The following is an 18,726-nucleotide window of genomic DNA, read 5'->3' as shown; positions in this document are numbered from 1 at the left end:
TGTGAATTAATTTCCTAAGAAACCTCGAAGCGACAGGAAACTCAAAATAATGAATTTGTAACTACTGGTGTTAATTTTGTTCGCTCAAAGAAATGCCATCAATAACTGTTCATTTATTTCCTGATATTTACAACATTTTTTTAAATCTTGACTTTTATTTTATCATCTTTGTTTCCTGCTTCAGACAACCAGCTCTCAGCATTGCCAACTGTTTAGTCATTGAAAGAACATTTTTCAAATATGAAATACTGCTTTCCCCTGGACGTCGCCTGTGATGTGTGACATGTCATTAATTAGCTGGTTAGAGCTCAGAGAACTGCATTTACTGACCTCCGTGTAGTGTTGAACAATGCAAGCAGTGATACAGGAGAAACCTGCACATTTGGCTGGATTTTCATCATAGAAATTCCAAGCATATGAGGAAGAAAAGGGATATTTGTATGCTGCACATTTCAGCCAGGACTCACAAAACAAACCAGGCTGGTAAACAAAATTGATTGCAGGATGCTGTGGCTCTATTTCTGGCATTTTGTGGAGCTCGATCAACAGGTGAGTTGATGATTGTGAGCCGGCAGTGAAACTATATTTGTTACCTAAACACATTTTCTTTATACAGCTGTGTAAAAAAAAAAAAAAGTGACACTATCTGAAACAAAAAAAACAAACTGATGATGTATTCAAATGTGTGATAACCAGGAGACTGAGGACGAGTGCTTGACCTCAGCCACTGCTGGTGTTAGAACATATTCTGTGACTTATATTAGTGCAACAAGTTTGCTTTCAGGTAACATGAAGGACATCGTGCAGGCAAAACTTCAGTGATTTGTTCAGTTGATATTCACTGAATGATAAAGTAGAATTAATATTATTTTCACTGTTTATTTATTTATTTATTGCTCTATGGTCTCTGCAGCTGTAGCACAGCTCCCCCTGAGGAGCAAAATGAGGGGGAACAGGGTTAATGATTATCACAGAGCAATAACCAAATATGAGGTGAAAGCCATACAATACTTCAGCACAGCAGAAAGTCCATGGTTTAGATTTGATAGTTAATTACTGCAGTTTTTATTAGAGTCCGTGTCATGCTTATCTGGTAATTGGTCCCTAAATCACAATTAAAAAGAAGCCAGAGTCTCAAATATCAAGTAATATCTTTTGTTATACAAAGAAGTTGAAATTTGTTTGTTACTGTTCTGAGTGAAATACAAACAGCACCTTTTTTTTCATTCCCCACCAAACAGACCTATAAAGATTCAATATGGGATTAGAAAGGTTTAGGATTTGATAAAATTAAGGATTAAATTGATTCAGTTTAGGAAAAAAATGTTATTGAAGCCCATCTCTGTACAGCTGCCATGTTTATGTTAAAGTTCTTCCACTTCTTCTCTCTGCCTCAAACACAAACAGTGAAGTACAGATCTTGTTTTACCATTCGTGGCATTGTTGTGTTGAAAAGATTTGACACAAAAGTCGGTCTAATATCTCAGGTGTAGTGATACTCTGTCAGCACAAACAAACTTCACGTTTAGATAGTTTGACACGGCAAGACTGTTCTGCTGTATTCACAGTTTGGATTGTTCAAAGCTCATCTGCCACAAATTCACAGTTTATGGCTGTGAGATTGTGTATGTCACGGTGCACTGGTTTCTACGGCAACCTCATGTCACCTATAATTGTTATTTTGTTGTGCCCTGATGTGGTTATGTAGGTAACACCAGTCAAGACTACACCACAAACATACTCAAGCCTGACCAATAACTGATAACCGCAGTTATATCACTGGTAGCATATATGTTAGACAAATAAGATATGTTTGAGACATTAACAACAAACACAAATCAAATCAATTCAGGCATGTCGGGCATTAATTTATTAATCTTGTTTCATAAATGAAGAAAAGGGTCCCAAGGTCTTTAAAAATACAACACAGATGTTTGAATTCCAGAAATGAATCCTCTCTTTGTCACTGGTAGAAACCATTTCAGTGAACCTTCTGTTAAAGGAGGGTGGGGAGGGAGGTTGCCTGCCGGTGAGATTTAGTGTTCCTGTAATTGTCCTTTCAAACTTTAGGAGCTTTGCTTAGTCACTGATGAACAGTGTACTGTACATGATGTCGGTTTAGATAAGTCCAAGAGTGTTCAAGGTCATCTTTTGTTGATCACCATTTGTCTGTTCCCCAATCACCAATATATGTTTTGTTTTTTGTTTTATGTTTTTTTTAACTCATCATATTAGTATCAGCTAAAAAAAAATCCAGTATCCCTGAGGCTTTAATGCATACTAATTTATAGACTGGGAAAGAAAGGTTCCTGTAGCTGTAAGGCAGGGAATAAAGCACCCTCATGCATTCTTCAACTTGGTGATGTTACATCAGAACCAATTTCCCCTCATCCACTTCACCTGGACGAAGCAGAAACCTGATGCAAATTCTATGACTGTGCCACAGCTCTCAGTCATTGATAACACAACGATGGATCAACATCAAATGATCAAAGGAACATGACAAGTGCCAACAATGACGTTCTGACTCAAATACATTATGTACTGTACTGTATATCTGTTCTCCAATCAGGTTATATGTGTGGTATATATCCTGTGCATATTACTCCATTTCCCATTTCTACTCTCCATGTAAGGCTTCAAGTTTGACAAGTAGATGAGAAATTCTACCCAGTTACAACCCAGGAGAGCAGAATACTGTCATATTAAATATAATGGTAGGATGGGGTTGATGTTGGTTTAAATATAGAACCATAGACAGTACAATATGCTGAAAAGATGAAATCCAAATGGGATGTGCTGCAGTGATTGCCAGTGATGGATGCTGATACTGGATGGCAGGCTGCCTCTGATGTAAAGCTGATGATGGAGGAGATAAAATAAGAGCGTTCAGACCGAGAAAGTTGCAGACAAAATGTTGAGTTTGAGGCTGTGGACATCTATCTCTTCTCACCATGACAAATACACATACATACACACACACACATGCAAACACGCTATCTGTGTTGTGTTGCATTAAAGCTGCCTTTCTCTAAAACGCTTTTCTGATTTGGCTAATCTCCTCAGAGGCCACGGCCTTCCACTGAGTCGTTTTGTGTGTGTATGTGTGTGTGTGTGTGTGTGTGTGTGTGCGCGTGTGTCTCATGGCCTGGGCTGTTCCTGAGCCTCAACGCATCGTTAGTGCATGTCATTAAAAGATTACAGAGAATAAACCCACATACAGATTCTCACACGTACACACACGGGAAGCGAGAGAGAGGAACTGAGCAGAGAACAGACTGCTATAATTACAGAGAGAAAAATGTGTAAAAGGATTTTGACATCGGAATATGACAGCCTCAATTTTTGAGTATTCTTGTTAACTGCTCGCAAGATTTCTCAAGCTGCGCGTGAATCCAATCATGAGTCAACCATGTGAGGCGTGTTGAAATTCTTCTACAGCACCTCTAATACCAACCCACTCTCACTCTCACCTAGTTACACAAAACATTTAACACTGGCGCTGGAGCGAGGTATCAGGTGAAACTCTAACAGTCTCCTTATGTCTGTCTGACAGTACTGATCTTCAACACTTCTGCTCAACATTCATCTTGTCATCTGTGACTACGCTCTGAACATCCAGATGATGCTGAGATTAGTCTGTGTGCTCTCTGCTTATTGGTGGCGATGAAGTGGTTGCTGCTGCCAACAGATGCCAAAGCAGATGCTACAGAAGGCCGAACGATGAGGCAAGTTACCCTGGATGCCGACACATCACAGCTAGGATGACGATTACAGAGAGTTGACACATTGAGAATTGAATTACATGCTCAAACATGGTTACCCTGTCTGCATGTTTCACAGAGAGCTGAAGTGAGACCATGGACATGGATGAACCCAAGTTGAGAGTGACTCAGGTGCCCGCACTGCCGCACTTGTAAATTTTCATGGGAGCTGTAGTTTTTTTTATGTGCTGACAAAATAATTGCTGTTTCACTCTGCTAAAATCACAAAGGAGTCAACTTGGTGGATGCCTTTTTGTCTCAGAATGTGGAAAGTTTACCACGGGAAGACTCACAAAGACAGATGAAAGAGATCCTGAATGAGATATTCCATTGATACAGTTACAGAGGCTAGTGGAGCAGAGACTAGCTGGGAAGTGATGCCATGCCGTTTAGGTCTGTGTAACTGCCGTAATAACCAGTTCAATGAGATTGTTTAGACTGTCATTTTTCCAGCAGCCATGCAGTGGACTGAGAAGCTGAGACACTCAAACGTTAAACTGCTACTATTTCAAACAAGAGGCACTTAGATGTCACTTAGGGGCACTTTGTCTGAAATCCCACCATGATCTCAAGGACAAAAAAACACATATGCTAACAGTCCTACGAGTAGTTTGTCATCAAAAATGAGAAGTTAAAAAAAGGCGGTTTTACCTCATTGACATGCAAGTTTATGCAGAAAGGCACATCATAAGCTAATCAGATCATCTACTCAGTATGGAGTACCTGGGTCCTAAGCGTGAAGTTTTTACTGTGTATTATTCTTGACTATGAGTCCCAGATGCCAACATGAGATGCGATGTCCCACATACCATATTCCATGGTGGCAGGACAAATATATATATATATATATATATATGGGTGTACCAGAATGAGGCAGGACTTCTATCTGGTGGATAAGAAATTCCTTTTGGCATTACTGAACCTCTGAACCTCTGAACACAGCACCTGTTTTGTCTAATTGTTTGACTAATTTCTGTTATTTTTGCAGCAATGGGGACTGTTTACTGTTTATAACCTGCAGGACTTAGCAATTACAAACACCACAAGACTGAACATGAATATTGCTTTCTTTTTGAAGTTGTTTCTGATGTTAAAAATGTTTGTTGTAACCATACTTTGACGCTCTCCTCACACCTGGCTCAGTCTTAACTGGGATTATGTTATCTTATGTGTGTTGTCATTTTAACGTTTTTTTAATTTGCTCAGTGAGCACAGTATACAGGATTTAGTTGGGGATGCACTGATCCAACTTTTTCTCTCCGGGTACAGATTCTGATGCCTCAGTTCAGGGTATCTGCCAGTGCCAACTACTGATCTGATACCAGTACTCTCTTTTACCCAAAATTAAAATCCGTGTCCCTCACAGCGTGGAACTCAATCATTTCTAACAACAACATGAAGCTAGTAATTGCTGTAAAACAGAGTTGGCTTCCTGAATAAATGTAACTTATAGAGAAAACACAGAATACAATAATTAAATTGACATTGGATTGGTCATGTCATGCTTTAATAGGGTCAGTATTAGCACAGGTACCAGCCCAGTATTTCAGATCAGTCTGTATCCCTACACTCAGGGTCCTCTAACCATTATAAGATTCTCTATTATGGCCATTATTTGCACAACTCTGGCTCACTGTATCTGCTATATTTATATAGCTATGATGAACCTTCTGGATCCTCCTGTTCAAACACGTTTTCTCCTTGTGCTTTCCGATATCTATGCTACTCTGCCAATCCACCCACCTAACCCCACAACACTCCAACCCCACCCCAACTTCAGCTCCTGGCTCTTCATGATTTAAGAAATTAACTGATCTTTAACTTTTTTCTTTTGACTAATATTCACTGGACTTATCTTATGTACTTTTCATATAGGAGCTGCCAAATCAATTTTGGATTTAATCCTATAATCCTACTGTTGAACTTTGCATATATATTAATAGAATTTCTCATGGCCGACATTTGGACATGTCAAAATAGCTCCTTTTGCACTTCTTCAAACCACTTTTCAGGGAGCTTGGGAAGCTTGTAAAGAGTTTTAGGGAGTTTTACTTAGAGGCTGTTTTGGGAGCTGTTGCTGGCCTATGAAGCTAGTTGACACAAATAAACTTTGTTTGACAAATTATGCTATAATTAACAATAATGATTTTATTATTTCATATTTAACAATTATAGTGATACTAATTATAATTGCTAAACATCACATTTCTACATCTGGAAACAATTAAAAGGACAGGCATGTCAACAACAAAGAAAAATGTCAATAACGTGATGTGGCATAAGTATTAGGCCCAATGATTTATTTCAAGTGTGATGCATCTTGTGCCAGTTGACACAGATGAGAAAATGAACAGCCGTATGTCTTAATTGTTCCCTTGTGAAACATAAATTTTACAGTGTTTGTCAAATTCTACGGATGCTCCCTTTCTGCTTTCACGTTATTTCCAAGGCAATGTTGAAGAGAATTAAGGGTGTAAGTTGATATTTAGTCTAAGTTTGCTTAGCTCGGTGCCAGATCTCATATGTTGACCTTGGCTTCTGATTACTGGGAAGGAGACCTCGAAAAGGTAGAAAAAGCAAACATTAATATTTAGGCTTATGTTTAGGAAGATCAGCATGGGTAAGCCATTAGTCCAGACATAGTTATGATACCTACTGTATCTGCGATACAGTAGACAGCTGTTAGATTCTGATGACCACGTTAAACTGGCCATTGAGCACATTTTAATGTCTGTCATTTAAAAAGAAAAAAAAATGGATGTGAAAACTTGTGCAAGAGAGATTAATTCATGGTTATAATTGACAGAGGCTAAAAAAAGCAGTGCTGTCCAATAAAACATTACATGTCTCTCCAGTGGTTTTGATTGATGGATTAGAATCATCATGATGATTTTATGGTTGGTCTGGAGTTTGGCCACAGTGTAACCACAGCTGTCTATGTAAATGGGACTGAGTGGATTGTATTTACATAGTGCTTTTATCTAAGTACTTTAAATGTGCCACTCATTCACCCATTCACACATTACACTCACACACAAATGGCAGTGAGCGACCATGCAAGCCACTGGCCTGACCATCAGGGGCAACTTGAGGTTCTGTGTCTTGCCAAAGGAGAGTTCAGCATGTGGTCATGGGGATCGAACCACAAACAAAGTGATCCTCCTGACCCACAGCCATCCCAACCCATGTACCGGCTAACTGTGTAATGCAAAGCCATTGTCTCTATCTGCAAATACAAAACTTAACAGTTTACCCACGGAAACTGTTACCACAAGTTTTGTTTTTCTTTTTCTTTTTTTTTGGTAACAGCAACAGAGATTATAAATATGGTCCATCCATGTACATACCTTTATAAACACAGCGGGAAACTGAAAAACTGTCCCACAAGCCTTTTTTTTTACCTTGTATCCTAAAAATAAACTAATTTCTGAGATATATCCTTGCCAACTATAATTCAGTGCAACATCCAGGTTGTGTGGTACGCAGGCATACAGCCATTACTCTTCTCTTGTCTGATTCTTCTGATGCTGACACTGGGATTAAGACATGAGAGGATTGCGAGAAAGGAGAGAGGGAAGTGGAAGGACAGAAATAATAGAGGGGGAGTCCTGTGATGCGAGTGCAAAGTGATGGCCTAAAAATAATATGGTTTCTGTCGTGAGACTTAGAGAACAGAGCAGATCGGAGCAGGTTACAAATGAACACAACAGATCAGCGTGACATACAATTCAGCTGAGTGTGTGTGTGTGTGTATGTGTGTGTCTGTGTGTGCAAGGTGGATAGAATGAAAGAGTGTGTGTGAGACTGATAAGCGGCACGGGACCAAGGAGTTGGTTACATGGCCATCTCAGCCTGTCACTTTACTCAAACACACCTGCTAATATCCACACACACACACACACACACACACACACACACACACACACATACACAGACACAGGCAGATAACCCCAAACCTGACTGTGCCATTCATGTCAAGGGAAGCATGAAAGGAGGTGCGTGCTTCCCTTTCTCTTCCTTATGAGCCGCTGCTGAATGAGCGTTAAATGAGAGTCACAGTGATTAAGGCTGCTCTGATGACTCACACAGATAACATGACCTCTCTTCTATACCTGCTGCATTGTGTGTGTATGTGTGTGTGTGGGGGTGTGCCTGTCTGGTCTTGTGCTATTCCTATGCATGAAATCGAGACTCACTAGCAGGTGGTTGACACATTCTGTCCAGAGAGACACAAACATTGCCTCGCAAAGGCAACCCACGCGTTTCGTTTACTGTGGTCGGGCAAGGCTCAAGAGGCATTTCCTAGGCACAGGCAACTGACACCTCTGCTGTACAACAGATCACTGAGACATCAATGTGAACCCCAGCTACAGCTGCAGAATGCATCTCTCACTGGGGCACCATTTGTCAACATGGTGACTGTTTCTGAAGTTTCTCTCAAATCACCTAGTCGGCCATGCAGCTGGTGAATCAGCTGCTCATGGTGTATTTAACTATGCAAATCTACTCGAACACTGTGCTTCAGTACAAATTTGAGGTACTTGTACTATACTTTATTTTCATGCCACATTTCACAGGGATATGTTTCTATGTTTACAAACAAAACATTATAAAATATGAAGCTTTGTAATAAATTAAACTACTCAACGGTAAATATAATTAGAGCTGAGGTCATTAGTCGATTAAGTTTTCATTTAAATTGTTTTTCATGTAAAAATGCCAAACATTTCATGGTTCCAGCTTTACAGATGTGAGGATTTGCTGTATTTAGCTTATTATTGCAACAATTACAAAGCTGTTGCCTGACGAAATAAGATGTTCGAAGGTGTCCCTTTGGGCTCTGGGTTTAACTGTGATGTGCATTTCTCACCATTTTCTTTTACAATCAAACGATCAATCGATTAATCAATCAAATAAACAGCAGATTAATGAAATGATGAAAACAGTCATTAGTTGCAGCCTCATACAGCTTCAGACAGATTCATTACATGGCATTCAGACTGGTTTGCTTCCACCTGCAGAGCTCAATCAATTCTCAGTGAATGCACTCTAGATTAATATCTTTTTAATATCATCCAGACAATGAACTGATTGTTACATGCTGTACAACCTGCATTTAGCCATAATCTCTGTGAAGCCTTATCATCTATTCTTTATAAGGCAGTGGTGCCTAAACCTTTTACACCATGGATGTGAAATATAGTCTAGGACCTTCTTAATGGGTGAGCAGCGTGCTATATGCTTGCCTGACACCAATATGGTATTATGAATTTCAGGCTTCACTTAATAGCACTTGTAATGGGAAAAGTGGTGTTGTGTAAGTCTTGTACAGATTTGAAGCCAAAGTGTTGATCGGACCGCAAACTGTCTGACCTTCCGTCGTCTCCTTACCAGACTTGAATGACTCATGTTTTGTTTCAAAATGTCCTCTGATATTATATCACTTCTTCAAAGAGATTGACTTTTGGCAAATTAAACAAACACTGACAGTTTTTTAATTTACTTCTGCTGCCAAGTCTCTTATATGAGAATGACAAGGCGTTGCTGGTAAACAGAAATGGAAGACTCCTCTAGGGCTAGTGACACCCACTGGTCAACTATATTTATAAAGTAGTTTGACAGGGGGAAAAAATTAGTTTTAAAATAACTCAGGGCCATAAACGAAGAGTTTCAATAAGGGTGCTGGGCCACAGATGGCCTGTCGTTTATAGTTTGGTCACCCCAATTTCTGTGGTTGCCTTCTCAGACTGAGTTTGGTGGACAAGTCATTGTACTGTATGCCTCGGGGTGACTTGGTAGTATACTAGTGAATTCCCTGCTGGGTGTTGGTTTGCTGTGTAAGCTTATGTGGTAAATTGTGATCTTACCACCATAGTGGGCTTATTAGTGACAGATTCTGGTCATGCTGCGAACCATAGCTGGATTGAGCTTCCTGTTGTGTTCTGGGGTCTCTCTTCACTATATGTGTAATATTTTTGCTGTTTAAATGTAGAATAAGTATGCAGCACACTAGTTCTACACTTTGAAACTCAGAAACAAGTGAAATCAAGGAATTGTAAAATACTGTTATAGAAAATCTGCAGTAAGCCTTGAAATTAGGTAAACAGGGGAAAGCTCTCTGATCTCTTTGAACTACTGGAAGGGTGGAGGAGCAGAATACTGCAGGAAATTACTTTTCTAATATTGGTAATTGGTAATAGGCTATTCAAATCTGCTGCTAATCAGTTTGTGGAGGAGAGCGACAAAAAAAAAAAAAATTCCCTGTCTGGGATGAGATTTAGAGAGACAGAGAGGAGGGGTGTCAGTGTTGTGATGAATATTCAGTTGTTGACATTTAGTGTGGAGCACTGAGGATGTGAGGGTGGGATGATGCCAAGTCAGAGTATAAGCATTACAGAACACGGAGGCGATAGGGGGATGAGAAGAAGTAGAGGAGATTAGGGGCAGAGACGGGGACAACGATTGAGAGAGATATCTAACACACACACACACATACACACATACACACATACACACACAGACACACACACAGCAGACACAGGGGAGTTTGGGTCGATTTTGAGAATGAAGACCATGAGTGTCACCACCATAATTAATGAGACTTGTTGCTGATGATTGTTATTGTCACTTTGGTTTTTGTAGGCAGTTTAGTGACAGTCTAGAAGATCTGGGTCACACTGCCGTAGTCTACTCATTAAACCCATTCAGCTCCCTTGCTGCGCCATCAGCTGTTTATTCAGCTATTGAGATAGTGCGGATGTGTTCCTCTCTCGACTTCAGACGCCTCTCTCAAAATCAGACGCTCATCACAACGACTGAAAGACCCCTGTGTTAAATATGGAGCAGGATAAAGGGAGAGAAGTAATAGATAGAGAGTCACAGGGAATGAATTGAGACAGAGAGAGCGAGAGAGAAAAGAAAGGGAGGAAGGAAGGAAGCTGTGTCTTTGTGCTGTTGTTTACAGACACTGTTTATTAAGTTAATGACTCTTTTGCATAATTACAGTCGCATACAGTTTGCACTGAATGTAAAACTCAGGAGAGTTTCTGTTCTAAACATAGGCTCACCCAAAGAACATGTCTGTGTTTGTCACTGAGCAAAGTTTTATGGAGTGAAATAAATACTTACACAAACAGATGCACACAGCTGAATTCATACATTTATCTTATTTATACAATTTGTACATAGCCACCATAACTATACCACAACTAAGCTCCACAAAAAATGTAACAGCGGCTATGGAGTTACCATGTGGAAACTGATGCTGTTAAAAGATAAAACAAGATGAACTATAAGATCCTTTTGAGTAACACCGGACATATTCCAACAGTATAAATGAATAGTGAAAGATTTAGCACTCAAAAACCTACACTTCTTTTATCATATTTCTGAAGAACGTCATTGAGGTCTATCTATGAATTTGTCTGTCCTGATTTTCCTAATCAGGGACAATGCTGGTAAGGGAGTTGTGGGTGGAGGCTAATGGTCCTCTGCAGCTCTCTATGTCTCCAGAGCTCTGTATTACTCTATTTGCAAAGTCACGGCGGCTTTCGAGTGATCCAATCAAATCTGAATAATGCGATTTAATCCCTCTTCATAATTATACCCCACCCACATAATCAATTTCACTCAAAAATATGTCACAGTAGGGAAGCTAAACACACTCTAACTTCACTTTTACTGTGACTTTTAGAGCTAACTCTTAACAAGAAAGTAGACAGGCGCACATGCACACACACACCCACACCCACACATCCACCTTGTTGAATATATTGTACATTGTACACACTTGAGTAGCCCTCAATGAACACTCACAGCTCTACATGCAGACTAATGAATACATTCCACAACACTTTAGAGTCACTGCAGATAATGAAGTCTATTTGCATAATTAAAGGGGATGAATCAAAAGGTAATTTACAGTACCCTCTTGTCCCCCTGTTAAACTGTAGGTTGAAAAGGAGGAAGGGAAGGAGGGTTGGAGGTGTTGCATACACTTTCATCCTTACCCCGGGGAGGTGTTTTGAAGATGTGAGCGAGGTGGGGTTTTTAAAACAGGCATTAGAGAATGAACCTTTGTACCTCAGTGTGTCACACATAATATCGATGGCACCCTTGGAGCATTCATACACACATTTACACAGATGCACGTGTACGGGAGCAGGGGGCGCAATTCTTCAAACGCATGAACACAATCAATTTTTCCCACCTTTCCACTTTTCTCTCTTTTCATTTCTCTCTCCATCCATCCATTTCTCCATCCATCCCCCTACAAAGCCTCCAGTCAGCAGTCAGCTATAGAATTCCATTACAGCCTAGTGATGCAGCACTTCACAGGAGGGAGAGCTGCATGTGCGCGTAACTCTGGGAGTGTGTACACGTGCAATACAGAATCAGTGAAGGATTTTTTTTTTTTTTTTTTTTGTAATGTGCAGGAAATCTCATCATCAGGCAGACAACATTGATGTCCCCAGCCAATATTTATCCTGCAATGCATGCAAACTGTTTTTCTTTTTCTTAATCTGGAGTCTGGACTGTGCGACTTGGGTTCAACTCAAAGTAAAGACATCTGCTTGCATGTGTTTGTCAGCAGCAGCAGCAGCAGCAGCAGCAGCAGTAGCAGCAGTAGTAGTAGGTAGGTATACCTCCATCTAAGTAATTCTGCGTCAATTTCAAACAGAAAAGTGTGATCAATATGTTTGACCATGAACTTGAACTACAAGTGCAAATATTTTGTAGATGGTGCAACAAGAATGTATAACAAATAGACTGTACCTCTGCTACATCCTACCTAATGTGGCATTTATAGTATTTTTTTTCCTGTGTGTGCTCAAAATGTGTTGTTGCTGTCCAAGGCTATTTCTGCAATTTTGTTATTTGGGCTCCATGATGGAGCAGAAATGGGATCTGGCAGCAGAATGGTGAAGCAGCATCCATGCTGGAAATAAAACAAAACTAGAATTACTGCCTCACGGTTGTATGCCTCTCCCAAGCAGTGAAGTTCCAGAGTTAAAGCATTGAATAATGTCCCGAAAAAAGTGAACTGTGTGATGTCACAGTGAAGTTGAACTTTGACACTTTGGATATAAAATGTCATCACTTCATCATTTATCCTATTAGACATTTGTCTTAAATTGTGTCATAATTAGCACATAAATTCTTCAGTTTATGGCCATAGACGTGTTTTATGATATCACAGTGACATTGGCCTTTAACCTTTGACCATCAAATTCTAATCAGTTCATCCTTCAGTCCAAGTGGATATTTGTGCCAGATTTAATAATCCAGGGACAGACGTGAGGTCACACTGACCTTTGACCACCGAAATCTAATCAGCTCATCACTGAGTTCAAGTGAACTTCTGTTCCAACTTTGAAGAAATTCCCTAAAGGCATTCCTGAGATATCACATTCACAAGAGTAGCACGGATGGACAACCCAAAAACAATGCCTCTGGCCATGGCTGTCGCCGGCAGGGAGACATAAAGAACAAGAAGACCTGCTATAAGTTAAATGAAAAAATAAAATTTGCCTTTTGTGTATCTTATTTTCACTGTTGAACAACCTCACCACAGGCAAGCGGATAAACCTTTCTGTGATATTTAGGCCTTTTTTTTCTCACATTTTGATTTCTATTCAGGTTCACTTCAGGCTGAAAACCTGCCTTTGTAGCTGTTGTAGAGACATGAATTGAATATGTCAATAAATAATTAGCAAAAGATTAGATTTATGTCTTTCAGAGTATAACCTTCCTTCAAGAAAAGTTTATTTTGGCTACACACTCATTTTTCATTATAACAGCAAAGGGTTTCTGGGAACTCTTTCTCTCTCTTGCTAACTTCAAACATTGAAGTTATCTGCAGTGGTGTGAAAATTGAAATCAATACATTTCCTGCTTTATCTTTTAACGCACACCAGTGTTAATTGGCCAGATGTTAAGTGTGAGATAGACATTTGCCTTATATTGTTTCAGACTGTGTTGATGATACAAACAGCCTATGAAACAGACTCATACTTACTGAAACTACAAATTTAAAGATAGCGCTCAAATATGTAACTCACAGAGGAGAAGTCATTAACGTTGTGGTAATTGCGGACAGCTGCAGATGGCGAGCTTTGAGAATACAAAACGACCCTGACAACGGCGAGAGAATCTGACAACATCAACTGAAAAGCATTTATAAGGACAAAAAAAGCAGAGTTTCATCTCTGATGGAGTTCCTTTCTCTTCAATTAGATTGTTCCTGCATTTCCACTGGTAAATAATTCACAGGCAGAACCATCAGCAGACAGGCATGGCTGCATAAATGTTTTAGTGTGTGCGTGGGGAGGGCGGTGAGTGACGTTGGAGATGTTGGTGTGGGGTCTAACGATGTGAAGAGTTTTTAGTGGCGTTTCCTGTGCTGTTTCAAACATTTCCTGCTCTGTCTGCCCCCCTCACCCCCCTTGACGGACTGGATGAGGTTCCCTTTCCATGTTTTCCTGAATCTAAATGGAAGCAGTCAGCTCCAATGAATGTCAACTAAAAAGAGCAGAAAACAGGCGGTCGAAAATAGCTGCAACGTGGGTTTGACATCTGTAAGACAACAAGAGACCCGCAAGACACTCAACATTCCTGTGCTGCTTTCCTTTACATTTTCCTCTCACCTTATGTGAGAAGCAGATTTCGTGTGTAAGGTGGAGGGGATTGTGTGTGTGTGTGTGTGTGTGTGTGTGTGTGTGTGTGTGTGTGTGTGTGTGTGTGTGTGTGTGTGTGTACATGTCTTTCTATGGTTGTGTGGACAAATTAATGCTGGAAACCACTGTTGTGAGGACATTTTTACATTGTGAGGACATTCTGGTCGGTCCACACAACTTCAAAGGGCTGTTTGGTTTGGTGGATTAGGTTTAGGTTAGAGTAAGGGTTGGGCATTTAGTTGTGATGGTTGAGGTTAGGTTAAGGAGCTAGGAATGCATTATGCCTGCGAGTGCCCTCACAGCTACAGAAAGATCAATGTGTGTGTGTGTGTGTGTGTGTGTGTGTGTGTGTGTGTGTGTGTGTGTGTGTCTGTGTGTGTGTTTAAACAACTGTTTGTGACAAGTTGTCCTAGTTTAACAACTTGCTGGTCAACAACAGAATTACTGTGAGGCTAGAAATAACTGTATGTAGGTTAGGTGAGCATAACATTCAATATTCACCCAGTGGTGAAATGTAACTAAGTACATTTACTCAAGTTCTGCACCTAAGTACAAATTTGAAATACTCATACTTTACTTGAGTATTGCCCATTTTTTTGACAGCTTCAGTTACTATTTACTTTCCAAAACAGGATGTTTTATTATTAATTAAATTACTCAATGTAAATACAAGTTGAGCTGAAACAATGAATTGATTGACAGAAGTTAACTGAGGTTTTATTTGATCATCCTTTCAGTCATTTTCCATGTAAGAATGCCAAACATTTAATGGTTCAGCCTCTCAAATGTGATGATTTGCTGCTTTCCCTTTAAATTAATTCAACAATTTTGAAATTTATTACCATCCGCAACAGCGAAGCTGGTATTGTTTTCACCTTGCGATCTTGTGTGTATGTACAGTATATCATCATGGCAAGATGTCGTCCTGGCGAGACGTACGGCAGCAGGAACTGTCACAGAGCTGGTTTTGAGTACTTTGGCAGGTGTTTGTATGTCTGCCTGTCTGTAGAAAGATTTTGTCAAAGTGATGGTGTCACAGCTGAGTACTCATGGCTTGGATTCATGTGTGGGAATTTTAAAAAATGAGTTACAATCAATCAATAGTGAAAGTGATCATTAGTTGCAGCACTAAAATCAAAAACAGACAAAAGTCTTTCTTCGTCAGAGCTGTGTGCTTCAGTCAAGCAGCACAAAACACAGAGGGCCACGAGGTAGTGAGAAACTGAAACTGTGAAGCAAAGATGGCTGTCTGAATGCTGCTCTACTTGTGAGGCCAGAAGGCAGAGCCAGCCAGATCAGGTCCTGGCTGTAAACGGGGTCTGATTCACGCATTGACAGGAACAACATTAGCCGACACACAGTTCTTGTCTGTATATGGCTGTAGCCATAGGAGCCCAACTAGAGGAAGATTTCTGTAATTTGTAAGAAGAGAAAGAGAGAGAGAGGTTCGGCCCGGTGTCACCAAACAATTACATGTTATCTTCACAGACACAACAGAATAAGAGATGGCTATCTATGCTTCATCACATTTTTGTTTCGTCCTAGTCTGTTTATAATCATAGTTTACAGCATTACATGAATTGTACAATCTGATCCTTGGTTTTGTTTCCCACTCTCCCACACTCTATTACAATGTAGGAAACAACGTGATTATGTGCCGCATGGCATAGTCCAAAATTCAGTAATGAAACAAACTTTGTTTATCTCTCAAAGTGAATGAAATAATCTAATTCACCTTTTTGTGGTAGCCCACTCCTCAGCTCTGCTTGAGGATGGCAGTTTGAGGCTACAAAGTTTCATTACAGGTCACGTAGGTGCCAGATTTGCACAAGGAAGAAGAATGCATGGAATAAACAAGACAGGCAATATGTATGGTTCTGTTTAGGGATGTCAGAACATCAGAAATTCTCACTACCAAATCTGACACCACTGCAAAAAACAGAAAACAACAGACACTGTTGCACACACAGTGTGCTAAACATCGGTATGTGTGCGTGCACATACACACACCTCAATAAAGTAACAAGGTGACAATGGGCTCTGTTAGCCTAAACAAGCTAACACTAGCTTTTGTGAATTTTGGGTGGAGCTTTGCTACAACAGCAAGTGCTGCACCTGCACTTGCTGCTGCCATTCCACGTGTTGTTGTTATTGGCTTTCTGTGCCACCTTCTTCTTCTCTTCGAGATTGTTGTCAGACTAGAACACTTAGGGTTATTACACTGCCCTCATCGGTGCTGGGAGAATCACATCTCCAGTACATACGACAGAATTTTGGCATCAATTTGGTATCTAAGTGTCAGTTCTTGTGACATCTCTAGTTCTATGACCTCATCATGAACAATACATCCATCTAGTGTTGCAGTGGGATGCAACCCCCTAACAGACACTCCCATTTTTGTGCATAAAAACAGAGAGGTTACTGTTCTTCGACCTTTTTGATTAGTCTCATTGATAATCCTTTGTCTGCTTTGAGAGGAAACCCTTTAAGTTTTATAACCAAAAAGTTAGAATGAGAATAAGAGAAAATGAACCAATAACGAATAATGAATAACGATAATGAAGTTTCTTTTGCCTCATATTTTTGGTGTTGAACCAAATCTGAGTCTGAGTCTGGTACCACAAACCAAAACATGCCTAAAGTAGCTCTACCAAGGCCAAAATGTCCCACAAGTGAAATGGTGTATTCTATATATCATATATAAGGATAAACACCAGTGAGAGAAATCATTCCCTGAGCTAAACAGATATCTACTGCACGGCTTGCATTCCATCAAGCATAAATTTTAACATTACATTGCAAAGCCATAAGGGCACTCAGAGAGTGCAGACCTCCACCACGGCCAATGTCAAACAACATACAACAGACTTAAAATTCTAATTCATTGTAAATGATCAAAATTTCATGGATTCTTCCCTGGTCCATGCCTCTTCCCTCCACCAAGTTCAGTGCAAATCGGTTCAGTGCTTTTTGCGTAATCCTGCTGACACATAAACAGACACGGGTGAAAACATAAACTCCTTGGCAGAGGTAACTAGTCTCACCATCCACTCAGAATGCTGGCAAACCTGTGCATGATCAGGAAACTTGGCAGAATCAGTGGCAGGAACACTATGACTGTGAATCTAAAAAAGCTTGATACGTGTCAACAATAAAGACTGCAACAAATTATGAAATTATTGAATTGAAATTGCTTGTAATATATAATTTATGTGGATATTTCACCTCAAAAATGACTGTGCCAAGTAACTGAAAACCCACAGACGCTGTCATACTGCATAGATAAACTTATGTTTAAGTGTACAACCAATGTATTGCATGGACATGGCCATTACATGCGTATATATTGCTGATAAAAAAAGAGTACCTTACGTTTTGTTTTGACTTTGTACACAAGCGTGATCAATTTCTGCACTCTGCAGCCTGACTGACACCTGCCCAGTGCCCTAGTTGTTTGAGACAAGGCTATTTGTTTCAGCTGACAGGAGCCCAGGGCAGCAGAGACAGAGAAGAAAGAGAAAGTAAATAGAACAGAAAGGGTCTGAGAAAAGGAGAGAGAGATTTTCCGCCCACTTCAGACACAAAATTCATATATTTACCCATAATTCATGTGAAGGGAGGTTAACTCAGAAATTAAAAAGAAAATTGCACCTTTAAAACTCAAATTATAGTTTTTTATACCTCTGCCAGTCAGACTAGTTTCAGATTACATCCCTGTTTATCCAGAGTCATATAAATACATTAACCATTTGTGGGAAATTTTGTCACAATTCATGTGTGAAGCCTTGAGTAATGGCTAAAAAGTGTTTTGTGAGGTCACACTGACCTTGACCTTTGACAGACAACCCGAAAACAATAAGCCTCCAACTCTGGCTGTTAGCAGCACGGAGGAATAAAACTAAATAAGTGTGTAGCAACAGTGCATTGTCAACTCCAATCCCTATTGTAGCCTCTCCCTCATAATAGAGCACAACGAGACCCTCAGACAGGCAGATCGTAAAGTCAGTCTGTGTATCGATGCAGCATAATTAGAACAGACAGTTAACGGGCTATAGTTTGATTAGTCAGAAGCATAGGATGGAGGGATAAATGGCTGCAATTTGCCATTTTCTCACCACAGATTCAACATCTTAATGTCTGCTATTAAAAGAATATCACTAAAACAGGCTATGAAAATGATTTTAGCCCTTTTTAATTGCCTTGTCATAAGTTATCATTATGGCTACCTACCATAGCTCTTCAGGAATTAAAGCAGATGTTTGAGTGAATCCTCCAACCATTAACTG

General features: G+C 39.9%; 1 long non-coding RNA gene across 1 annotated transcript in view; it reads right to left on the bottom strand.

Moving 5' to 3' along the window:
* The window catches only part of LOC139620595 (uncharacterized), a 217,741-nt gene that overhangs the window by 67,845 nt on the left and 131,170 nt on the right, over positions 1 to 18,726 (bottom strand). The gene's annotated exons all lie outside the window — the stretch shown is intronic.

This window comes from Trachinotus anak, unplaced genomic scaffold (assembly GCF_046630095.1).
Source record: "Trachinotus anak isolate AG129_WGS33_773 ecotype Australia unplaced genomic scaffold, CSIRO_AGI_Tana_v1 ptg000004l, whole genome shotgun sequence".
Taxonomy (NCBI): domain Eukaryota; kingdom Metazoa; phylum Chordata; class Actinopteri; order Carangiformes; family Carangidae; genus Trachinotus; species Trachinotus anak.
This window is presented reverse-complemented; position numbering and strand designations above follow the sequence as displayed.